At 26.9% G+C, this 27686-nt stretch overlaps 1 protein-coding gene across 1 annotated transcript in view; it reads right to left on the bottom strand.

Annotated features, from left to right (window-relative positions):
* Positions 1-23224, bottom strand: part of LOC142329964 (sodium-independent sulfate anion transporter-like) — a 270984-nt gene extending 247760 nt beyond the window's left edge. The window contains exon 1 of the mRNA XM_075374952.1: positions 22954-23224. The gene's annotated coding sequence lies outside the window, so the exon portion shown is untranslated. The remainder of the gene's footprint in view (positions 1-22953) is intronic.
* Between the last annotated feature and the right edge of the window lie 4462 nt (positions 23225-27686).

Here is a 27686-nt window from a genome sequence, read left to right on the forward strand (position 1 = left end):
AGCCGCAAATACAGCTGGCCTTATTGTGAAAATGTTTTATTCTAATATATACGAGTATACTCCACTATACGTAAGTTTTACTTCATGCAACTCAAGTCACATCTGTCTATAGTTTATAGTAAAGAAGATTAGGTATGGTAAGTTTGCAAGCTTATTATTTCATTTTCTTTTATAGCATTTTATTCATACTCTCTTTTAGCCTTTCTTTCACTTTTTCATGATTGTAATCATCAACATTATTCATTGTTATTCCTCTTTCTTTCTCTCTTATTTCAAGGTTAAAATATGCGTTTGATTAGACTAATAACGTTTTTATTTTCTTTCTCATCGTTCACTTTGGTATTTCTTTTCAGTAAAATTTTAAAAATAGAACGGAATATCATGACGTTGTACAAACAGATACACGCGCGCGCGCGTAATGATTTTGGATGTTGTATGAAGCATTTATTGAATTAATCATTGATTTAAACAAACAAAATGTAAATTTAAATATTATTATAAATTACATTCCAATAAAACAATAAGATATATTTTTAGATTTGTGTGAAGCGTATATGATTTATAAAATATATAACTTTTTTTTTTTACAAAATTACGGGCTCAACTGCTACGGTCATTAGTCCAAATGGAAATTTGTAGCGTATAAAAAGTGCCATGCCTAACCGTTGTTCGAACCTGGGACCTCCGGAGGAAAGGCAGAGACGCTACCACTTTGCCACGGGGATCGACATCTAACTATTACAATTCATCGTATAATACCCCTGGTTTTTCTTTTTAGATTGTCTACCGTTTAAAAGACCCCTTTATGATTATTTTCGATAAATTATGTGTCTTTAAATCAGCGGATCCCTGAAAGTCCGTTTCGTTAAAACTCTGTTGTACGTTTCATTACTTTAGTGTTATCATTAAAAAAAATCCTTAAATTGCGCACACACGTACAAGTTGCAAAAGGTTTTGCAATTAGGTATAAAAGTTACTTGCAGCCCACAGACTAAAATATTAACTCGTTATCGCAAATCAGTTGTTTTAGGAGATGATTTTCGTAGTCGAAGGCTGTGAAGTTCAAATCCCAGTAAAGGTTAGTAGCTTCTATACTAGACAGTGGATACCGGTGTACTTTGGTTGTTGGGGTTCAATTAACCAAACGTCTCAGGAATGGACTGGCTGAGTAATTAGTAAGCAAAAATTATCATGTAAGCTTTGTTCTTAAAGTACATTAGTAAAAGAATATATGCCTTCACTTCATAGTCCATAAAAATAAACAAATAAATAATCAATAAAAACAAACATGTAATCAAGCGATATCGAGTCGATAAACACATAACAATATAGAAATTGACAAGACAAAACAACATGCATTATAAAAAAAAAAAAGTAAGGAAGTATACAAAAATAATATCACTAGATTTGGTGATAGTAACTGCAACCTGTCATTCAAAAACCCTTAACCCAGGCACATTCAGTAACCATGAAGTCAAGCGCATGAAGACGTTTCAATGTTCGGACGTCCCCGCTGTTATCAAGCCGATTGATTGCTAAGTGATTTACGTGATTTTCTAGAAGTTGTTGGTATTTAACACTGCGCTGTCTCACAACCTCATGAACCGTCGGAAGCTCCAGATATTCGTGAATATAATATAAAAAATAAATAATATAAAATATTCATATTATATATCCATAAATAATATGATATAATATTCGTGAATCTCATCATTCCAATTGAACGATGGCGCCTCTGCAACTTTTCTATTTTGGAAGCGTTGTATATCTATGTTACTATTACTTGTTGTCCCCCACAACTCCACGCCTTAAGTTCAGGTTTATCGTAAGATAGATTTGTGTATTAAAACTTTATTGGATAGTGTGAGGTGTGAGTTTCTCCGCAAAAGCCAATGCAGTTCTCTGTACTTCGCGTTCACTTGTTTTCTTTTCACTCTCACGTGATACTTCCAGATCAAACGTCGATCTCGGTGTAGTGCTAGGTAAGCGTACTTCATACTCTGTTTTTGGGATAAAGACACCGTCCACGACCACACAGGGGGAATTACCCTTCTCGTGGCATTTTTGACGTGCTTCGATTTATCCTGAAAACTTTAATCCTTCATTGTTCACTAATTGAACAGATTGCAGCATACACATTAGGAAAAAATAAATAAATAAAAAATGAATTGGGCGAATAAATATTGAGTGAATAAATAAATAAATATAAATTTTAAAAATGTAGGAAGACTAGTTTTAGATCATGTTGTCGTCACCTTACATAAGGTATGATTTGAGTACTTATGGAAGGAAAAATTTAACTATAAGGAGCGCTTGTGGTAATACATATAACATCTTGTAATTAGTGCATGTTGAGACCTCTTGGAGATTGATCGACGGTTGACTGATGACTGATCGAAGACAGATATTTATGTAGTAGTAAGGAGCCGTGAATCTGCCCGGAGCTGTGTGAACTGTACGGAGCCGAATGAAGCCGACAGGACCCGAGTGCATCCGAACGGAGCCGCTGAATCGTCAGGAGCTGTGTAAATCCGACCGTAGCCGAGTATTTTTTCTTTCCAGAACGGTTGGACAGTTTTTATGAAATAAATAAAAACCGTTCTTTACAAGTATTAGAATTACATTTAAGTACATGACAATTTTAAAAAAATAATATAGCTGTACTAAACTAAACCAGGCGTAAGATCTGTAAACTTTTGAAAAATCATAAAAATAAAATTATTTAAAACTATTTAAGTTAAATGGAGGTATATAAATAAATATTACTTAGAAAACGTACCTCAAAAAAACATTATTGAAGTATTTTCAAATAATACATTTTCAAATTAATACGTGGAAAATAAGATTATTTATCAGAAAATGTTTACGCTGTGAAAAAGTCCAAAATTAAGAATAACGTATCAAAATATTCATCTTTTATCTAGAGGATCTATTCTACTTCGGAGTTTTATGTTCACAGAATAAAAAAGCAAAAAAAAAAAAATCGAAAAAATGTTAATCTTAATAATTTTATTTAATTCACTTTTACTAAAAAGTCGCTGAAATTATTTCTAATTTAGAAATTCTTGTCATAAAAATTTGTTTTCTTCTTCACTCTATCTTCTTACAATATATATTTAATTTTTCATAATTTCTTAAAATTCGACTTGAAATATGATTTTTTTTTGTTTTCATACCGGTTAACTAACATCTATTTTACAGCTTTTCATTTGAATCTTATTCGATAGCGTTTGTTATTTTACAGTAAAGGATTTGATTCATATAACTTCAATTTGTTAATTACAACTTTGCGTTGTTGGTAAGATTGTTGAGTGAAGTTCAAGTTTACACTTAATTTTTGTTCATTAAAATATATGTCTTTAAATATATATATATTTTTTTTTTTCTTCATAAAATGACCTTAATCTGGTTAAATCACCTTAATTTGGTTATTTAAGAAACACTGAAGAAAAATGTGTGTGTGTGTATATATATATATTAACGTTAATATATATATATATATATATATATATATATATATATATATATATATATATATATATATATATATATTAACGTTAATAAAATTATTTAAAAGTTTTGTTTTTTTTGTTGTGAAAAAGCAGGCATCAACACCTATGGTCATTAGCCCGATAGTAATTGGTAACGTATAAAAAGACGCCATGTTTGATCGGGATTCGAACCCGGAACCTCCGCACGAAATTTAAAAGTTTTGTTAGTAATATTCATAAAAATAATTAATTTAAAAAAAATCATTAAGATTCAAAGTTAAATCGTATCATTTAAGTAGTTAAATCTTATAAAACAGTGACCTTATTTTTCATTATACAGATTATAATTACTATCACACATATTACAATATAGTATCATTATTACTATATGTTTATATTATTATAGTCGTACGTTTATTATTATTAATTAGGTAACATTCTTTTTGTTTTAATATTTACAAATCAGTATCTTTCATGAACGGTTCATTTTTATAAACTATAGTATATAAATTATGTATTTTTCACCACAGCTAATATATATATATATATATATATACATACTAGCTAGGCTCTCCGGACGAGTTGTCCTGGCAGGCGGCGTCTTGGAATGGGATTATTAGGTGTCCGAAATTGATTACCTGTTGTGTGAAAATATTTTTTTTTTGAATGATGAAAATTGATATAGCGAAAGTTAAATCCGAAGTTTTAGTTTAACCTTCGGGACCATGGTTAGGTATTGCTTCAGAGGATGAGATGAATGGTTTGTATGTAGCGTGTGTGAAAATGCCATCCCTGACCGGGATTCGAACCCGGTACCTTCGGATGAAAGGCCGAGAAGCTACCGCTCGCGCTACGGAGATCTGCCAAATTAGTAGCTTAACTCTAGAAATTGATACTAACGAATCGGGATTTTCCGCTAGTGATCGGTACATTCCGGTCCCTACTCTTTGGTTATAGTTCATTATTTTATGAACAAAAAGAATCGCTTAAATTAAAAAATGTATTGTTAATATATATTTCACATATATATCGATATATATATATATATATATATATATATATATATATATATATATATATATATATATGCGATATATCGATATATTATAATATAAAAAGTAAACACCGCGAGACATGTACTTACGAATCAGGATTTTCCTGTAGTGATTGGTACATTTCGGTGCTAAGCTAGGGGCACGGACACACATACAAACTGACACACATACAAATGTCCTTTAGTAGGGTAGGATATACTTATATTAAATCGGAGGTGTTACTCAATTTTATGGTTTTCACTAATAATTACATTTTTCATTGTAATGATGTAAAGAATTTATAAATATAACCCGTATGAGGTAATAGTTATAAGCACTCAAGTAAGTTTTACTGTATGTAGGTAACTTCATATAAAAATTTTTTTTTTTTAAGTATTACTTTTTTTTCAATTTATTTTCAAAAAAAATTATTAACAGCTTTTCTTTATAATTTATGTAAAAATATTCACATATAACTGGGATTTAAACTCTCAATTCTTTGTTAAACATGATTGTTTGACAAACAACACCAGTTTTTTTTTTTTAAAGTTGTATTTTAAATACTTTAATATGAAAGGTCATCCTATTTTAAAAAGATTTCTGACCTACTTCCATTATTTTTTTTCATTAAATGATTATTAATTTAAGAAAACGTTTATGAAAAACTTTACGGACAGAATGTGAAATCAAAGCGTTGTGTATTTAAGTACTTAATTAAGACTTAATGAAAATAATATTCCATTTTTATTCTTAGTAACGCTAAGAATAAAAACTTTACTAATAACAGAACCAATTTTTATTTGAAAAATAATTAGTGCAAATAAATGCTTCAGAAATTCAAAGGGATTTAAAATTTAATAAAATAAATTTAAAAAAGTTTTGAATTAAACGTTCTGTAGGTGAAAAATAAAACTCAGCATAGGAGAATGTACAGAAGAAATAAATGCTAAACAGTCCGAAAGAATGAAGAACTTTTAGAAGAAAAAGAAAGAAACTACATGAAATATTTGTGTGGTCCTTGAAGAAGGAGAAAAAAATAATAAACTTACAAATATAGAAAATATTAAGTATTTGTTATTCTGATTTTTTTAAATATATTTTTTATTGATAAATAATAAGAGTTATTTCCCTTTATTAGTTTAAATAAGTTCAGATTTAATAAATTTTTTTTTTAAATAGTCTGAGAGGCAAAAAAAGTATTCTTTCATTAAATAGCGATTTTCCTTAGGAAAAAAATTATCATGATTACGAATATTTCTATTTAAATTACGCATATATTTGAATAAGTAAACGGAAAGGAAATGCTGTTTTATAAATGATTCATTAAAGATGTTATTCGGTCGCTAGTTCATGTAATATACCTTATTACCATACCAGTTTTCCTTGAAATGGAACATTTTTGTCATATGTTTTACGCTACACCGGTAAATTTTTTTTCGTCAGATACGAGGCCAACATTTTTTATTGTGATTTCCACGGGTTTTTGACAATCTATTTGAAATTATATCAAATAACTACGTACATAGTTAATTTATTCATAGTAAACTAGTAAATGCATAAATATTTATATTTTTAGATCTAGAGCGGAACGGAACTAACTACTCATGCTCTTATTTATGAAATATTAATATCAGTTTATGGTTGTTATTTAATTATTTAAAATTATGAAATGTACTCCTTTGTATTCATTTTTTCGATCTATTTTTTACTTCATCAGCAGTAATGAAAGTGGTTAATGTAACTAATGTCGTACAATTTTATATTAATATATGAAAAATAAACTTAAAAAGATCTGATGTGTACACCAAATGATTTCCTTGTACGCCTATTAAATTATATGTATACATTTTTTTTTTTTTTAAAAAGTACATAAATTTTATTTCATAACTTAGATAATTAATTTTTTTTTTTATTGATTATTAATAGTAAAATTTTTTTACAATCAGAGATTAATAATTATTAATAAATATATATATATTTAAATTATAAAAAAGAAACAGTTAAAAATAAAAGGAAATGAAGTCTGATTCGAACCGATCATGTGCCTTTCCCTTGATCCAAATATTTCATTAGATAAAATTTTATTTAGCTATAACTATGGAACCAATGAAAATAATACTTCTTATGACATATCATTGAAAAGCTCTCAATGAGAACTTATTTCTGCAGTTAAGAAAAAGTCAAAAATTCTTTTTGTTTGGATTTTGGGTTTTTTGGTCAATTTTGGTCCAATCTATTGCAATTAAAAGGGGAGGTGCACAACTACATGTTACAACAGTTCTAAATCCAAAATTTCAACATTCTCCGGCTAATCGTTTTTGAGTTATGCGAGATACATACGTATATACGTCACGCCAAAACTATTTAAAAAGGATTCAGGGATAGTCAAAATGGATATTTCCGTTGAAATGTGAAAACCAAAGTTTTTCGCGTTCACAATACTTCTTTTATTTCGTACAAGTAAATAAAAAGTTAAACAATTAAATAAAAATTTGCCTAAATAGAATTTTTTTTTATTACTGTTTAAATTTTTCATTTTAATACTTCATTTCAAATTAAAAACGAAATACCTAAAATTTAATTTTTCCATTTGGCGACGATTTTAAACAGTTGTAATTTTAAAATTCGACTGATAAAGTATTATTTTTTAAAATATTTTATTGCAGACTTTTTTTGAAGTCGGTTGTCTGTAATCTTTAAGTTTATTTTATTTTATATTTTCTAGGTTTTTAAATTTAAAAACTGAATCAGTCAGTAGAAATCCTACTAATATTAAAAAAGCAACTTGCACAAAACAGGTAATAGAACAAATAATAACTAAGTATAGACAATGATAACAAGCATGAATTAGGAGAATTGGAATAGAAGAATAAGTTTTGTTTTTATCTGAGTTTTCCAACTTGTGTCATTGAATTTTCTTGAATTATATATCATTATGCTATAATACGTCAATGATGACCGTGAAAAAATTTTTTTACGAATATTTTCAAATCTTATATTAAGACAATGTATTTTTGATTAAAAAATTTTCCATTAAATAATATGAAAAATATTACAACGGGATTCCCACTTGAAAATTTCCAGTCGAAAATAATGAAATGCAGTCATCAAAATCAGGCCATTTGATGATAAGTAAGGCTTGAATATACACATATAAATATATATATATAAAACTATACATATATATTTATGTATGTAGATTGAGTCATGGAAATCCCCTCAACAACTTTAAAACTTTTCCAGAGAAAGAATCCTGTAACTTTCAGGATACAGTTTTACCTTTCAACTACTTTAACTTTTGCCGAGAAATAAAATTTCAACTCCTTCATGGAGTGAAGGGGAGTGTCCCAGGGGTTATAATTAAATATTTTAAATGGTAACACTCTTTGTGTGATACATGATTTTAAAGGTCTCTGTAAGAGAAGAGAATTACATAAATAAAAATTTGGTAAAAATGGCGGCTGGATAAAGTTTAATTTTGGAAAATTTTATTTTATCTTTTAACACAAAAAAATTGTTTTTGTCGCAATTTAATGAATAAATAAATAAAAATATTGTCACCTAATCATTCTTATCACCTGATCATTGATAATCTCTTACCATTGTTGCAGAAATGAAGCTTACTTCATTGTCGTGTAATATTACATTTAGAGTGCTTCATTACTACACTATTAGTTTCTTATGAGAATTTATTGTGATCGGTTGGCTAATTGATTTTATCTTTTTTTACCGCATTTGTAAGCTACTTTTGTTATTTATATCTATTTTCCCTTTTTTCAATTGTTTTTTACTTAATTTATTTTTTTGTGTTCTACCTGCTAACATTGCTATCAACATGTCACTTAATGAACAGGAGAGGGTCACAATTTTTTAATGATGAGATGGTTTGGTGATTGAATTTGATTATGAAGTTTGTGAATTGTTCAACGCAACAATTAATAATTGCAACCCTAGTTCAAAAGGTACGCTGTCAAAAAACAGCAAATGATTTGAAAAAACGGGAAGCATTAATAATAGGGGAAAACTATGGAAAGCTAAATCTACAACAAATAATAACAGATCGTTAGAGATTACGCAAGAATTTTTTTGAGAAACCTCATTACTCGATCCGGATAGCAGCACGAGAACATAACATTAGCCTAAGTTCAGCGATTTAAACTTTAAAAAGCGAAAATTTCAAGTCTTTCAAAATTCTTCTGGATCAAGAACTTAATGAAGAAGACCACTCTCGAAAATTTGAGTTCTGCGAAATTATGATGAACAATATTTGTGTAGATCTAATTGATTAAACAACATAGTTTTTAGTGATTAGGCCACATTTTTTAAAATAGTAATGTAATCGCCATAATTGTCGATATTGGACTAATAACTACACTGGTATCCACACTGATCGACATTGGACTGATCCACAGTGGTATCTTGACACATACACATGATCCAGTCAAAGTAAATATATAGTCAGGTATTGTTGGTGGAGATTGATAAGGCCTATCTTTATTGATGGAAATTTAAAGGCAGTGATATATGAGGTTTTGCTTCTCGACCATATCATTCCAAACATTCAAAACGTTGTTGGCCCAACTTCCGTTCTCGTCTGATCACCGAAGTTAAGCAACGTCGGGTGCGGTTAGTACTTTGATGGGGTGATGGCCCCAACTTTCTTTCCTCGTTCTGAGCAGATCAGCTGATGGGGTATAAGTAGAGTAGTACCCCGGGTGGCTAGGGTCCGCCTGGGCAGTTGATTGGTCGGAGGTAGGCGAATTAGCATCGAGCGACGGATAGTGAAAATATGTTTGGAAGTAAGTAGCAGAATTGCTGTCAGCGGACGACGACGCGTTATGGAGGGTGTGGTAATCCATGTAGTTGAGAGGTGTAGGGCCGTTTTGATGAGTGCGGTTAATGAATGAGTAATAGTATCGCTGCCGGGGGAATGGTGACTGCACTGCCGCGGGCATGCTTTTCTATGCAGCCGAGAGGTGTAGCACTATCTTGACGAAGCCAGTTTTATGTGATGAGGTAAATGTCACACGGGGCTCTAGTGGGAGTAAGAGGTCTGTACTTTTTTTCCCTGGCAGACCAGACCAGAGTGCGTAGTTGCTGTTTAAGTTTAAAGGCTTGGAATTGATCATCGCTATGAGAACTAGGTCTAAATTTCGTGGTTGCTAAAAACATTTGTTGTGGTGTGCATTATTGTTACTGAAAATAGACTCGTATTAATGGGACATCACTCGTAGCTTGTTTACGATATTGAACTAGGCGCAGGGTTCGTGCTTCCACGAACTCGGTTAGCTAGTTTAGAGGGCAACGATGTAGGACAGAGAAGATGTCCGAAAGAAGCCTACAGCGAAGGCAAATGCTGATTTTAAAATCACGATGTAAGTTTCTACCGAGGCATTTACATTATTAACATCCCAACTGAGGATTGGCTAATGATTGTGATATGTAATCAGTTAGAGGGTCAAAAGACGACCTTCGTTAAATCCCATCAGGGCTATGAACGGGGGAGGGGAGTAGTGACCGGGATCGTCGCAAGGCGAATGTCCTCTCCTACGGTGGTTGGGATGGCCCCAACTTCCAAGACATTTGGTTTCAACAAGATGGTGCTCCGTTTCATTTCGGTCATCAGGTACGTGAAATTTTAAATGCATTTTTCCTGGAAGATGGATTGGCCGAAGGGCCAATAGAAAGGCTAGCGAGATCACTCGATTCGTCACCATCGAATTACTTTCTATGGGACCATTTAAACAGTGTTATTTATTATTATAAAACCCAAGACATCGATGATTTACAAAATGGAATTCAAGAATCAGCACAAAATATCACTAAGGAATCATTGAATAATGCAATATCATTCATCCTTTTATAACCGACTGGATTACTGTCAAACAACAGAAGGAAGACGTTTTGAACATTTATAAAATGATATGTAAGTAAATAAGCAAATATGCTTAATAATTTTTTTTTTAAATAAATTTATTCAAAATATTCATTTAATAAAATTTTTATAAATTCATTTATTTTTTATAACAGTTCCTCAAATTATCCATGTATTTTTCTCAAAAATCCAAAATTTATTCCGATGAAAGTTTAGGTACAGAAATCGTACTAACGTTTTATTTATAACTTATTTCTTGTCTTAAAGAGAGCTCTAAAATGATGTGTCACACAAAGGGTGTTAAAATTTAAAATATTTAAGTTACAACCCCTGGACCACTCCCAAAAAAAAAATTCAATTTCTTGTCAAAAGGTAAAGTGGTTAACTGATATCTTTTCCTGAAAGTAATAGTATTTTATCTGAAACGGTTTTAAAGTTGTTGTGGGGTTTTCATACTTTTGACTCAAACTGTACATAAGCAAATTGAGAAGCTTTTCTTTTGTTCGAACGGAGTTCGATTAATAAAAAATTCAATGGCTATGCATATAACAACAAATAACATTTAAACAGTTATTTATAAAACGAATGTAACGTTTAACTAAACATTACAAATTTACTTTATATGATTTTGTTTTATTTTTATACACTAATTTACATAAATATATCGTTATTTGCAATTTGTTGTTAGTCTTTTTTTTATTTAACATACTCGTCACAGCTTATCAGAAAGTTAATTATTAAAAAAAAATATTACGGTATTTACATATTTTAACTGTTTTGTTAGTTGTATTAAATTAAATTATTTAAAAAGATAATTTTAAAAATTGCATGATTTATTATTCATAAATTATTACATTATATAAATTATAATCTTTGTTTATTATTATTAATGGTCTGAAATTTTATTTTAATGTATCTGTTTATGTGTTTGAAAGTAAAGTTTTAACGGTTGAATGAAATTGCAAAAAAAAACAAACAAAATGATTTTTTTTGTAACCGGAGAAAGAAGTAGTTTTTTAATTTGTTAAAAAAAGGAAGCAAACAGTTTCTAAAAATTGTTTACAGTTGGCTCTATTTTTTAAACATTTTAATGAAAAAAAAGTTATAACTAAAAATCAAAATGATTAGAAATGAATGTAATAAGATATTCACAAAACAAAAAAAGTATTCACAAAAATAGTAAATATAAATATCTGAAAATACAGTGAAAATATTTCGCGAGTAGAAGTAAAATAAAATTCTCTTAGGGACTGTAAATGTCTCTATATACAACCCGTAAAGAACACTATTTCTGAAGATAATTTCTAGAGATAAAAATATGGAAAAAAATCATATTATCACAGGTTCGAAAATGTTTTGTTTTCTGTATCCTACTTCGGAAAGATTTAACTTTAATTTTTTCTTCGTAGGTAATACAATGCAGTACTAAAAATTTTTTGGTCACTAATTGGTATAAAATATTTATTTAGTTTAATGTTTTTCGGCCTGAAAATTATTTTTAAAAAATAAAAAATTTCTCAAAACAATATTTATAATATTTTTTGAGAAAAGCCACGTAAAACTAAACATAATCAGAGAAAGATTAAACGGTTTAGCGTAAAATAACTGTTAAATTGCCAATTAACAAAATGTTATAAAGAATTTAATTACGTGAAAATTAATAAGAGTACTTATTTATTTCTAATCATACTCATGAGATGTATAAAAAATAATACTAAATGATTCTATTTAAATTTAATAATTTAAAACGAAAATGGCAATTAAAAAAAAAAAAAAATTTACAAGCGCACGTATATATAAACAAATATTTATTATTAAACAATAAGATATTAAAGTAAATATATAGCCAAAAACGTATATTTCCTACTTTTTTCTCTTATTACAAAGAAAAATCCTGTCTGTGTGCTTATCTTTTTTTTTCAATTCTATTCATCCGTTAAATCTTTACTTTCAAACAAATAAATAGATGCATTAAAACAAAATTTCAAATCGTTAATAATAGTAAACAAAGAGTTTAAAAAAAAGATTATGATAAATAATACCAAATACTTAAAAAACCAATAACATTTACTTTGTTAATAATGTATAAATAAAAAATCTGATGTGGACACCACATGACTTCTGTACGCCTATGTACGTAACTACATAAAATTTTAAGTACATTTTCTAAACTTCTCATTTTTTTTTTTATGTCATCTGTACATCTACTAAAGTGGAACTATTTGCAATAATTATTTAGATTTCTTTAGTTTGTTATATATTATTCGTATCAGTATTTAAAACTTAAACAAATAAATTATGTAAAAAAAGATATACCTGTATAACCGCAATTTTTTCTATTTATAAATACATTTCTCGGTAATTACGAAGACAAAAAATAATATCTAAAGATCATTTTCACGTATACTGAAGTAAGATGCATAACACGTCAACAGACAATTTTTTTCGAAGTTTCAATGAATAAAAAAAAAATCTGATGTGGACACCACAAGACTTCCTCGTACGCCTATTAAATTACATATACACATTTTTTTTAAAGTAAAAAGTACATAAAACTTTATTTCATTAATAACTTCTGATATTTTTTTATTTTTAATTTTATTGTAATTATTGAATTATTATCTATTGTAAATTTTTTTTATAAAAATTAATAAGTTTTAATAAATCAATATATTAAATTTATATGTATAAAGAATATATTTAAAAAAGTAGATTCGAACCGATGTGCCTTCCCCTTGTAAGATCCAAATATTACATCTATTAAAATTTTATTTGACTGTACTGAAACCAATGAAAATTGTGACATATCGTTTTGTGATATATCTTTGAAAATCTCTCAGTGAGAGCTTATTACTGTAGTTAAGAAAAAGTCCAAAATCCAATTTTTTTTTTGGAATTTGGGCTTTTTTGTACACTTTTAGTCCAGTCGATTGCAATCAAAAGGAGAGGTTCACAACTAGATGTTACAACAGTCGTAAATCTAAAATTTCAACATCCTACGGGTAATCGTTTTTGAGTTATGCGAGATATATACTTACAGTTGTCACGCCGAACTAGTCAAAATGGATTCAGGGATGGTCAAATTGGATATTTCCGTTGAAATCAGAAAACTGAAATTTTTCGCGATCACAATACTTTCTTTACTTTGCACAAGGAAGTAAAAGCCTAACACCTGTTCTTCTTTCTAAAAAATCTGGCCACAAAATTTTTCTCTCTCTCTCTCTTCTAATAATAGTTTTAAAACATTTTCATTTTGTACTCTATCAACCCACTTAGTTTTCAATATTCTTAAAAATAACATTTTAAAACTTTTTTTTACTTTATATTTCATAATAGTATATTTAAGAATTTTTTTTCTAATTCTTAATATGAATGTACCAGAATAAAGTTTTTTTCTTTTTTTTTTCTTAAAATATTCTCCTTGGTTGAACAAATTTTTTTTAAATTTATTTGATACTTTTATTTTTTGTACAGATCTTATTTCCCAAATAAAAAAAATTTTGCAAACATATTTTATTTTACAAAAATATAATTTTCAAAAATTAATATTATTTTTGTCATGTTCATTTTCAAATAAATTCATACTATTCATTACATTTAGCTCATTCCTAGTTATAAATAAATTAGTAATATTTTAAATAAATATTGCAATTTAAATTTCTTGTCTCTGGAATTTATTTTAATTTTTTATTGTTTCTTCCTGATAAATTAAGAAATAAAAGAAACAAACTTATTCATTATTTTCTTATCATTGTGGCAGAATAATAGCTTATCCCAACATTTCATTGGAAAGTTTCGGGTTTGAATCCCCCAGTCAGGCATGTTACTTCAAATAATCTACAAAATTCCCATTCCAGTTTCCCATTAAGTTCTCATTTTTCCATTCATCAATTAAGATTTAAGAATTGTCATCAACCCTCAAAAACCTTTCCTGATTACATATTTTTCTTATAGAAATCTTTTACAAATTATAACTAATGTTTCTTTTTCTAAATTTTAATGAGGATTTTAAAAAAAATTATTCCATTTCATACTATTAAATAGTACTCTACGACGTAGATTGTTTTTAAAACCCTCCATACCCCATTCGCTTTTCTAATATTACTTTCAATATTCGATCCTTCATCAAAACAAAACTAATTAATTAGGCGTAGAAGGAAGTCATGTGGTATTAACATCAGATTTTTTAAATAAAAGTCAAAAAGTAAAACATTTTATATATCACGTTGGTCTTATGGAATTATAAAAAGTATTTAAACAATTTTATTTCTCTAGCATCATAGCTCTAGAACTATGCTGCAAAACGGAAAGTATGATAACCAGTCAATAGATGGGGTGAGGCGGTTTTTTCCACATTTTTCGGCGTATATTCAGGGACCCCAAAAACAAAAAAAAAATTGCAGGTTAATGTTCTACGTACTTACTATATACGTGTGTGGGAGTGTTTGAAGCTTAGCTTACAATTTACTGGATAAACCAATTTTGATGAAAGTTTTTAAAGAAAGTTATTTGTAGGGAGCAATTTTTAGGAAAATTTTAAGGTCAATTCTCCAGAAGGTTGGGTAGATAGTTTTTTGGGATCAATTTTTCCAGCATTTTGCATACATAATCCCACTTTATTTTCATGCTTTTTAACACATTTTGCCCCGAAAGTTTCTCTTCCTAAAAAATCAAAAAAGTTCTTTTTTTATTTTTCCAAACTTTTTAACCGAGTTTTAAGTCTTACTAGGCATAGTAGTCGTGCAACTCACTCCAAAAAAGTACTTTGTGGGTGGGGGAGCCGATTAAAGTTTAAAAATATTGATTTATTTTTAATTTTCAAAATTGTTTGGCCTATTTAAACCCTTAATATTGTTAAAAGTTTAAATAATAAACTTTTAATAATAATATTACGATAAAATTTCATCATAATTTACCCCCCCCCCCCCCAACCAATAAAAAAGGACTCTTCGGTAATTTGTTATTGATTGAACATTTTTCAGTGGAATTTTCTTTAGTTTCTTCCATTTAACATATTAAACGTAGAAAATCAAAAACATTTCTTGGAAAGTGATTTTGGGGTGGGGAGAAGAAATTTTTTTTTAAAAATACCGATTTTTAACTATTTTTTTGGATTATTTAAACATCTGATACTTTTACAATAAAACTTCATAATAAATTACCATTACCCCAAAAACATTTTAGGTAACTTTTTTTTCATTATAGAATAAATAACCAATGCTAGGAAAGTATTACATCTTTGTTGTCACCTTTTTTAAGTTAATGAATGTAAAGAATCTTTTCTTTGAATTATTATCCTTTCTTTACAATTTTTTTTTTATTAGTAGTGGTTAGTTTTTTCCAATTTATTTTAATAAATAAAGGAATTTATTCCTTTAAAATTTGTAAAATTTACAAATTTATATATATATATATAGGTTACGGTAAAACCCCGAATACCGGTAAATCTTAAGTTTTACCGGTAAATTCTAACATTTACCAAGTCACTTGGTAAAAGTCCGAAAAAATCACATTTATTTCGGACTTTTACCAAATCGTTTTGGTCATTGTTGACAATTACCATAGACTTTTGGTAAAAGTTGACAATTCTGTAATGAAATCACTCAAAAGTATGAATTTAAAAATGCTCTTCCCAATTTCGGAATTTCAATGCACTGCAAGTGAAAAATGAAACAGGTTTTTTTTTCAAAAGATTACAAAAAACTTTATTTTGCTATATAATACTAAATCATTCAAAAACTTTACAAGTAATTAATTCATATACGCTAATATTCAGAAATGAATCATTTTCAGCAAACTTCTACAATAGTAAATAGCAATATGTTCGTTGTTGTGTTTAAATGAATCCTTTCGAGACTACAAATTTAAAAAATACTCTATAACTAAAAATAATGCCCATCTCAAGTACTAGATAATAACTCGTATGCAAGAAACATTTGCTCTTCATATTAATTACTTTTTGAATCAAAAATTTTGTTATCCTTTTCAAAGGATAAAGCCTGTAAAATACAATTACCATTAAGAATAATCGATTAACTTTTTTGTGTGAAAATTATTCTTAATAATATTAAATAAAATTCAATCACATTTTCTTAGCAGCATGTTTTTTTAATCATGGTGTTTTGTATATGGAAAGACGAATTTTACGATAAACAGAAAACTGGAAGGCTATATTTTAAAAAACAGAATTTTTAGTTATATTTTTTAGGTTTTTTATATCTTTCCTTAAGTTTTACAACGGTTTGAATGGTATTTAATGAAAAACGTCAGTTGGGATTCAGAACTTTTTTCCCGCAGCAAAAATTGAAAATAAACTGGGTTAAAAAACAATCCGGGAGTTAGACACAGACTGTGTGTTTAAGAGTTAACTATTAATTGATTATTCTCACGTTTGAAAATGATTAATTTTAATGCAATTTTTGAACTGAAATCCCGAAATTGAGAAGAGCATTTTTAAATTCATGCTCTTTCCTATTTAGAAGTGATTTCGTTACACAATTGTCAACTTTTACCAACAGAATATGGTAATTGTCAACAATGACCAAAACGATTTGGTAAAAGTTCGAATTAAATGTGTTTTCAAGATTTTTTCGGACTTTTACCAAGTAACTTGGTAAACGTTAGAATTTACCGGTAAAACTTAAGATTTACCGGTATTCGGGGTTTTACCGTAAGATATATATCAAGACTTGTAGGAATATTAAAACAGGATTATTATTATTATTATTATTCTTTGGTTGTTAAAAGTATAATGGAATACTGAAAAATATTACATATGAGAATAATTTATACTACATACATATTATATGGTGCATTCTTACAGTACGCTTCTGATTTATTATAAATGGAATATACTCAGACAATTATTATCATGTATCATAAATGATTTTAATTCTAAACTTATATATCCCTTATACAATATCCGGTTTGTCAGGGTTTTTTTTTACTAGTAAATCGTTAAACAGGTAAGAATTGAAACTAACTTTTCTTTATACGGAATGGAAATATCTATCTGGTTTTTCATTTTACGTAATTTGAAAATTTAAATAATTATAAAAAAAAAGTAATATGACAGTCCGGGAATTTGAATTTACGATGTTTATAAATATATTAAAAGGTTACGTTGTCGTCAAGATCGATAAATTGTAATTAAAGATTAAATTAAGTGTACAAATAAATAATTATTTTTAAAATAACTATTTTTAATTTAATTTCATAGGCGTTATAATATTATTAATATTTCATATTCCATTTTTGATACGTTCTCTATAGTTAGTCACATTTTAATTTATTTCTTCTTTTTGCTTTTAATTTTCTGTAGTATTATTTCATATATAGGTCATTACTTGAGGAGATTTAATGGTGTATTTATGTGTAATTATGATTTTTTTTATTAACAAAATGTTTATAAATGTTTAATTATTACTTACTTTTCTTGTTTCATTTTTATGTTATAGTTGTAAACATAATTTTGTATTATGATTAATTTGGTGTTTATTAATTGTTAGTATTATTGTTATTTATCAGTGATAATATCTTAGTTAGATATTTTTATTATTTTAATGACGTGCTTAAGATAAAATTATAATATACGTAATGTATAAAATACACGTTTGTAAACCAATTGAAGAATATGTATGTTACATTCTTTAGATAATCTATTACAATTTAATTTCCTTTACTTTGGAGTACAGTTCAAGTAATATATTTACATATTACATATAATTATATGAACCTTCTCGTACATTTTCTTCTGATTTAATATCAAATTAATCACTTAAATTAGGGTTAGAAAAAAAATCAGTCCCCGAAAAAACTATAAACTTTAAACTTTTCAACAAATTATGGTGAAATATTATACATTTTTTAAATGTAGTAAAAAAAAATACAGAGGGTTGCACTTTAATATAAATTTTAGTTATGAAATAATTAAGTTTTATTTTTAAAATTAGGTTAGGTTTTTAATAACTGTTATAAAGGATTTTTGTGTTGATTATACAACCATTACTGGAATATTTTTCGACCCACCGAGTTCACTTTATTTTATTTTGTTTATGTTTTAATAATACTGTAATATTATTCTTTAAATAACTAATTATAAAACTGTAATAATACTCTTTAATTGTGCCCTTGAAAAAGTTATAAGAGAATGGAAGAAAGAGCTTAAAAAGTTAAGAGTACACAAAAACATAAAAATCGGCGCTAAAACTAAATTCATGAATACAAAAATTCTGGCCTTCGCAGACGATATTTCAATTTTCGCAAAAGATGTAGATGAGGCAAAAATCAAATTCAAAAACTAAGCGAATTTGAAATCAAAATTGGTCTTCAAATTTCGTATGAAAAAAATACTAACTGGTTTTCCATTGACAAAGAGAACAAAACTGAAACTTTTAAAATTTTCGACAACAAAGATATGAGTAGAACTCAAAAATGTAAATATTTGTTAGAAATCATAACACCGAATATAATGGGCTGCTGAAGGGTAAACGAAGAATAGAGTACGGAAAATAGAAACTATCATCACACGAACTACATTTACAATAAAAAAAGCCTTTGTCACATAATTCCAAATTGAGGCACTATAAAACTGTAGTCCTACCAGAAGCACTGTATGGGGCAAAATATCTGCATTTTTTTTTCAGAAAAAGAAATAGCAAAAGTAGAAAGAATAATTTAAAAAATGATTTTAAAAAAATATTATGAACCAAAATATGAAGATGAAATTTACAAATTGAAAAGTGAAAAATAATTTATAAATATACAGAAAAAATAAAGCACTTAATCCAGAAAAGAAGATTACAGTTTTATGGACATTTACGCAGAATGAACGATCAAAGTTTGACAAAACAAATATTTAATTTCTACATAAACAGAGCCACTAAAACCAACTGGTTTAAAGAAATAGAATTAGATTTAAAAACATTAAAAATTTCGAAGGATTTGTATAAAGATAGTGATAGATTGAGAAAAGAAATTCGGGAATCTAAGTTTCCAGAAAGAAAGAAAAAGAAAGGTATTAGCCCGAATATATAGACGAAAGAAAGGCGACAACAGAGCAAAAGAATAAAGCTTTTGGGAAAAGAAAAAGAAGTCAAAATTGTATAAACGTGATCCATAGTGTCGGAACGAAGAGAGAAAAAATACTGTAATGTATTTTTATCTTTTTTAATATATAATATTTTGTGAAATTTTTTTACGGGAGAACAAAATTACAAGAGGTAAGATTTATTTTTGTAAATTCTACAGGAAATAATTTTTTTTAGACACAAATAATTAGTATAATTTCTAACTAAATTTGTTTTCTTACAAGTAATAAATAAGACTGTTATTTTCCCGGCGAATATAGCAGGAATATGTATATTAAAGGGGAAAGTATGAGTCATATCAAAATTGAGTATCAAACTGGGTTTTGAAAACTTTTACGTTTTAAGGTCAACTAGTTCATCTAAACAAAAAAAATTATTTAAAAAAATAATGGAACTGACATCAAGAACATGTAATGTTATGTGATGCACGTATATAGAATAATAGGATTCCCACTGTTCCTACCGATTGGGTATTGGGTCTGAAATGTTTAAGACGAAGTATCTCGATTTTTTATGATTTTATTAACTTAGCTACATATCTTACGCAGAAAGTCACATTACCTTCTTTATAGAAAACCATATAACCTCATCTAACGTGACGGATACATATAGAATATCAGGATTCCCACCTACCCAAGGGACGGCGAAAAAATATTTTTTGTCAATTTTTAGACCGATTTTTGTATTTAAAAAAATTTTTCAACATCATGGTACTACTGCGAAAAGCAGTTGCGTCGATTCCAACAAGATTTATTTCAATCGGGTTATAGGAAAAAAGTTATGCGCGAACAAACATAAAAAAAAAAAATTACGGGTCGAATACATAATCTTCTTTTAATTCCTTTTTTGTGTGTGTATGTGCGTATGTATGTATATCGCACTGCATTTGACCTTATATGTCAAGATTTACTGAACCGATTTTCTTCAAATTTGGCTCAAATATTTTTATATATATGAGGCATTGGATCATATTAATCTTTTTTCAAAAATCGTTAAGGATGTGAGAGAATTTCGCGAAAAAAACAATTTCGATTTATTAAGAGCTATTTTAAAGAAAATTTTACTAAAGTAAATTTGTTATCTATAATGCATATATAATAATAATATAAGAAAAACTTTCCAAAAATCAACCCTCACTTCTTAAAATTGAAATATGTATATTTTTATGTCCTTTTGCTCTATCTCTCTTCGTTTTAAATATTTTTCAAAAATGTTTTGAAAGTTTATACTTTATATATAGAGCTTTCAAGAAATGTCTAAAAATTAAAAAAAATAATATAGACCTAAAATTCAGAAACGTTTTTTTATTTAAATAAAACTCAAACAAATTTGTTAAGCTTAATTTATATATTAATATTTTTTAGGAAAGTTTTTTAAAATTTATACCCACCCCTAAAAACCAGATGTACTTTTTTTTTAATTTTAACTCTGAGTCTTTGTTATTAATAGTCATGCAATACTTTGCCAGCTTTTTTGTTCATACAAATATACTTATTTTATAATAAATTTATAAGTAATAAATTTATGTTCATTTATTAAAAAAAAAACGTAGTTCGGTTTGCTTATGACGTATTAGTTTCAATATGTAAAAACTTAAATATCGGCAGAAATAATGGTCATATAACAAATAAAACCCAGTTTTTTTATGCTTTATTAATTAAAATATATGTTTATATATAGCAATAAAAAAATTAATTTTTATTCATTTTTTAAAATTTAAACTTTCTAAAGACGTTTAATAAAAAAAAAAATCTAAAAAACAAAATAACATATAGATATGTATGAAATATATATAATATAAACATCTATAAAATGTTAATAAAAGAGTAAATTTTAAAAAAAGGATTTGAAAAATATTATTATTTTTATTTATCCTACGATTTTTTAGTCAGTTTTTTATTTTGTTTTAAATTTATCGTTAAATTATATAAAATTTCAACCGGTCTATAAAAAACTCAGCTCGTTTGAAAAAAGCACTTTGTAAGAAACTAAAAGGAGAGAAACCTACATATTAATAAAAACAAGAAAAGGAATTCTTAGATGTTAAGAGACTACAACCAAGCATGGGTTAAGGGTATCTGAAAAGTAAGAATATATAACTTTTTTAACTAGGTTTTTTTTTAAATATCCGAAAATACTTCTTTATGATATAAAAATTAAGCAAACATCGTTTTATCATTATAGAATATTTATATACGGTATAAGTTATATTAAATTATATTATATCTTGATATCAACCATAATAATAATAAAAAAAAAAAACATGTTCAAATCATTATTTATACGGAATGAATGATAATTTCTCGTTAAATATATACGAGTAATCTTTTATTTTAAGATATGTAGAAGAATCTTACAAAGGGAACAATTAGAGCAACTTTCTCTAAAGAAAAAAAAATCATTGAAATGGATCTATTTTATAAAAAATAAATCTTAAATATCCATCATATAAATATATATAATTCGAATTGGAAACCTATTTTTTTTTTTTTAATTTGATTAAAAAATAAAATTTAAATTAATTTATATAAAATTCATTTAATTATCAAGGACATTGTTTTTATCTAATTTGTTTTTGTGCAGCTGAAATATTTTCCTCTATTAACAAAACACAAAAAGTTAAAAATATTTACATATGTATGTGTATTGTATAATTACAATTGAACAAATACAAGATGCATTATTATTACTTTTGCCCTATTTACTAAAATAAATGTTTCATATACCCGCATAAAAAACTGTAGTTTTTTGAATAATCCCTCTCTTTTACTTTCAATGTAGGTTATTCCATTTAGTATCAGACTGTTAGAAATTTTATATTATATATATATATATATATATATATATATATATATATATATATATATATATATATATATATATATATATATATATATATATATATATATATATATTAGTAATTTTACTCAGTATTCTAATTAATTTGTGTTAACATTAAAATATCTTCTTTAAAAGTTATTTTTTTTATTTTTTAAAATTGAGGTAACGTACATTTCACAGAATATGAGGTAAAGTATATAAAAATATACACGTCATTAGAAAATAAATTGATTTCTATTAATTTCAAACGTGAATTATATATGAGCTTATTTTGTATAAGCGTATTCTTTTTTATTTCTGAGTTATTTAGTTATAAAATTTTATAAGATACATTTTTTGTTATATTTATTATCAATTTATTAATTTTTTTTAAATAGTTATAAAATTTTTAAGAAATTTGTTGTATTTTTTCCTTAGCATCAAATTTTTGTTTATTTATATATACTTTCTAAATAAATATATTTAAATTTAATCTATAATGTAGATTAAATTTACAATTATTTTTTGTAAAACAATTTAATTAAAATCAGGAAATTTTATGCTTTTATAATTTTTAATATATAATAAAATAAAGCAATTTAATTTTAAATTAAAAAATACAATTATAAATTAAAATAACTTACCAGTTTTTCCAGAATCTTTTAAATATTATATTTTATTATAAAATTTGGTCCATTCATTAATAAACGATTTTACACAGCACTATTTAGGCTAATAGTTCGCGACTGTCTACTTTTAATGTAGAGATTATTACTGAACAACAGGTGTTGGCCGATTGCACTCACTGTCCTGTCCTAGTGCAATGTAGTTCCACGAGAGGCGCTGTTGTGCTGCAACCGACCGGTTAGCTTGACGACCTATCCACGACTAAATATTACCGGTGTTAAGTTCCCTCTACTAAAGGGAAAGAATATTTATTTTGTTTTCCTGATTATACGTCAAAAACGACAAAATAAAAACAACCTATCGAATGGCCGCGAATTATCAGAGAATTCTTGTCTCCCACCGATCTTAAATAATTATTATATAGAATGACGTAAACACTGTTATAATCTTATTATATTTTTGTTGTTACAAAAAGTAAGTGCTAAACCGTCGTTGTTTCATATCACGGTTACTAGAGGTCGTATTCGATCAACATACGATTTCATATTGTTGTAATGAATCCGAAGTTCCGTGAAATAAAGGTTTCTCTTATTGTAGTTTACAATTTAATTTATGACCGGCTTCATTCATATTTATCATCGATTTTATTCGTATCATATCACCCACTTATAAACCATTAATTTATAAATATTATGTATTTCTTATTAATTAATACAAAATATAGGTTAGCTTGGATTTAACAATAATATAATAATAGTCTTATAGATTTGAGTATTTAGTGTAGAATATATATATATATTTCTTCTCTCCACTGTTAAATGCCTAAATAAAAAATATTTGTTGGCTAAATTTATTGAAATCTTTCATTTCACTGTATTTTTTTAACCAGTTATATATATACAATTTTTTAATTGCTCTTATTAATTTGTTCTTTTACAGAATAATAGAACTTATTAAATCTTATAAATAAAATGATGTAAATTATTTGATTCTGAGAAAACTTAGCAAACCTAGTAATCCTATCTTGAAAGAAATATAATATATATTAAAATAATATATATATATATATATTTTTTGTTTACAAGTTTATATCAGATTCTCGGGTACTATGTTACTGGAATAGTATTTCATGTAAACTTTGGGATCTTAAACTGAAGTACATCAAGAAAAAATTTTATGAACGGGTAAAATTTATGTTGTGTCATGTTTAAAGTAGAAGATAGTTTTTTTTGAAGTGCGATCTCGCTCAGCATCTGATCAGTTTTCTTTTGATCAATTTCCTTTCCAAAGTAATTTAAAACTTCCCCCCTAGTGGGAAGATATATATAAATAAGCTGTTTTTTTTTTTTTAAATATAATCTCCAAATTTTTGAACTGGTAGATTGTTACAAAAAAGGTGGTAAATATTACTTGATTTTCCCGGTTATGCAGATCAAAAAGTAGTACTTTGAAATCGTAAAAAAAATTTTAAAAAAATTGTAAAATAAAATGTTCAATGAATTAATAAAAACAATAGTAAAATAAAAGTTAAAAAAAAATAAAATCCCAAAAAATTCTACGAAATGTTAAAGTAAATTAGACTACAAGTCATTATATGTTCTTGCAAAATTTTGCAATATTAAGAACTCTTTTAATTCTTAATAACGCTTATAGTCACCAAAATTAGTTTTACAAACGTGTTTGATTGAAAACTAAAAAAAATATTTTCCTAATTTTTTTAATTTTGGAGCCTAAGTATCAAGGGTCGTTTTTTATTGATTATGATGATGATTACCGAAATAAGATAAAGTATAAAAATTTCAAAATTTCGAATAAAAAGATTTTTGATTTTAGGGGCTTCGTGATTTTACACGGATATGAATACTAGATCGTGGATACCGGTGTTCTTTGGCGCTTGGGTTTCAATTAACCATACATCTCAGGAATGGTCGAACTGAGACCAAGTGTATAAGACTACACTTCATTTACACTCATACATATCCTCATTCATCCTCTGAAATATTATCTGAACGGTAATTACCGGAGGCTAAACAGGAATAAGAAACGAAAGAAGGGGTTTCGTGACTGTTAGGGGAAAATTTATGAAATAATTATTTATAAAAAAGTGATTCCTAATAAAAAAAGTTAATTTAAAAAAATAATTGTTTAAAAAAACTTTTTTAAAAAGTATAACTTTTATGAAAGTAATGAAAAAAATTCTTCTCATTTTGGGTTCGGAATATAATATCGGCGCCAAATCTAGGCTAATTTTAATAGCCCATTAAATGATGAAGAAAAAAAATTGAATATATATATATATCTTTCTTGTGTGCGTGTGTATGAAAGTGAACTCCTCCTAAACGGCTGGACTGATTTTGATGAAATTTTGTGTGTGTGTTCAAGGGGATTCGAGAATGATTTAGATTCACATTTTGGTCCACTGGAAAATGTTTTTTTTATTTATAAGTAGTTGTTGATTTTGGAATGTTTTACATTGGATCCGGCAGACTGCACTACCATCGCAGTATCGAATATTCAATAATATTCTATTTAATTTTAGTTTGTCCCGACAGTTGGTGCTGCGATCAAATTGAGAAAAATATTTCGTAATTTTGTGTTATTATTGTGTTACAAAAAATCGCGAGAAAACAGTTTTTTAATAAATAAGAGGCTAATAAATCAGATGGAATTGTAAACAAAGGAAAACCAATCAGATTAATGCAAGATGGCCGCTGTCAAACATAACGACCACAAAGAGCAACACCACTGTCAATCACAAAGAGCCCGTATGGCCGTTGCCAATGTAAACAAAATCACAACTGATTAAGTAACAAGGCAGCACTGCGATCGCGTTTAGAATTGTGCGCGTATTGAGAAATACGCGCATAATAATATATATTATTATTTATTGAAATAACGTTTTAAAGTGTAATTAAAAAATATACATTGTGCAAATTTGTAAGGTACAGTATTGAAGTGAAAATGTTTTTTTAATTTATTTATGTGTTGTTGATCTTGGGATGGTTAAGGTTCACAATTGGGTCCGGTAGGCAGCGTGTGGGTCCGGTAGGCAGAGCTGCGATCGCGTTTTAGAGGTTTTTTTTTTTTAATTTTTGGTTTATCAGTCAAACCCGGTAGTTGGTGCTGCGATCGGATTCTAGGAATTTTTTTTATTTTGTTGCTTTTTCGCATATCAGTTACTTGCGTCGTAGCTTAGTGTTGTTCTTACATTAAAATTCGTATTTAGAGAATAGTTTGAATTAAATCCGATAGATAGTGCTTTTCAGACAATTGGATTTATTTACATTCTGACTTTTATAAAGTGAAAGGTTAAATTTTGTTAAATTGCTAATGTTCAGTTTTTAAGGTTTTATGAAACTTTCAATTGTTGTCATTTAATCTGTATGTATTCTCAGATCTAACAATAGCGAAGGATTGCCGAGTCTGCTAGAATTGCGCGCTTATGGAGAATATTATATTATATTATTGTTTATTGAAATAACGTTTTAAAGTTTAATTTAAAAAATGTACATTGTGCAAATTTGTAAGGTGCAGTATTGAAGTGAGTATTTTACATGATTTTTCGTGAATTTTAATGATGGATACACGTGTATTCAATAACAATCACCTTAACCTACAAATTTAAATTGTCAGTTTTCTTTTGATTCTATGCAACTTATGAAGTATTGAACGGCTCTTTGAAAATAAATCTTTAAGTTTGTAAAATAAATTATAACATTTATAAAATTAAAATATAAGTTACTTATAATATAGTTTAAAGTATATTTGAAAAATTGAATTTATAATGTTTTAGCTGATTAATTTTATAAAAAGTTTTCTAAAATTATTTTTAATTTACAATTATCTAAAATTTGGTAAAATAGATGTTAAAATAAAGAAGGAGAAAAATGATAAAAATTTCTACTAAAATTTTAACTACGTTGCTTTTTTACAGTGCTTTAATTTTTGTATTAATTGATTAATTAAGCTGTTACATGGTTATGAAACATCAAAATTATTAAATAAAAAAATAAATATGTAGGAGGTACTTTTTTAGAATAATGTTAAGTGAAAATTAGTAGTAATGTGGATGAAAATTTATTAATTACACTAATTATTAATTTTACGACGTTTCGATTTTTTAATTAAATTTTCATCGGACATCTCAATATTTAGTAAAAATAAATATTAACCATACTACACATAATTAATCAATAAACCCATTACAATAATACAACAATCACAAACTGATAATATCATACTAATAGTCATTTTAATGAAATTTAGAACACATTCCTGCTAATTTTAACTTAATTAAGTTACTTATATTTATTTATGTGTGTACATTTATTACAGAATAATGCCGCGTCAGGACGTCTCTCGGGTCCGCTTGTATATATATGTATATATATATATTTATATTAGAGGAAGGGAATCAATTTTAAGAAAAACTTTTCTGAAAAGATGTATATATAGGTCAAGATTAACAAATTTTCTTAAGTAAACGTTTCTCTAAATCTAACACTCCCTCCAATAAACGTTAAAGCAAGAAAAAAATAATTTAAAAAAAATTTTCCTGCTTTTTATTTCCGTGGTCTGTAATTTAAAAAAAAACCTAGACATTTCTTAATAGCTCTATATATGAAGTATAAACTTTCAAAAACATTTTGAAAAAAAATTTAAACCGAAGGGAGATAGAGCAAAAGAAAAAAAGAGCATCTATTTCAATTTAATGAGGTGGAGGTTGATTTTTGGAAAACATATTTTTTTA

The sequence above is a fragment of the Lycorma delicatula genome, chromosome 9, assembly GCF_047948215.1.
Source record: "Lycorma delicatula isolate Av1 chromosome 9, ASM4794821v1, whole genome shotgun sequence".
NCBI classification, from domain to species: domain Eukaryota; kingdom Metazoa; phylum Arthropoda; class Insecta; order Hemiptera; family Fulgoridae; genus Lycorma; species Lycorma delicatula.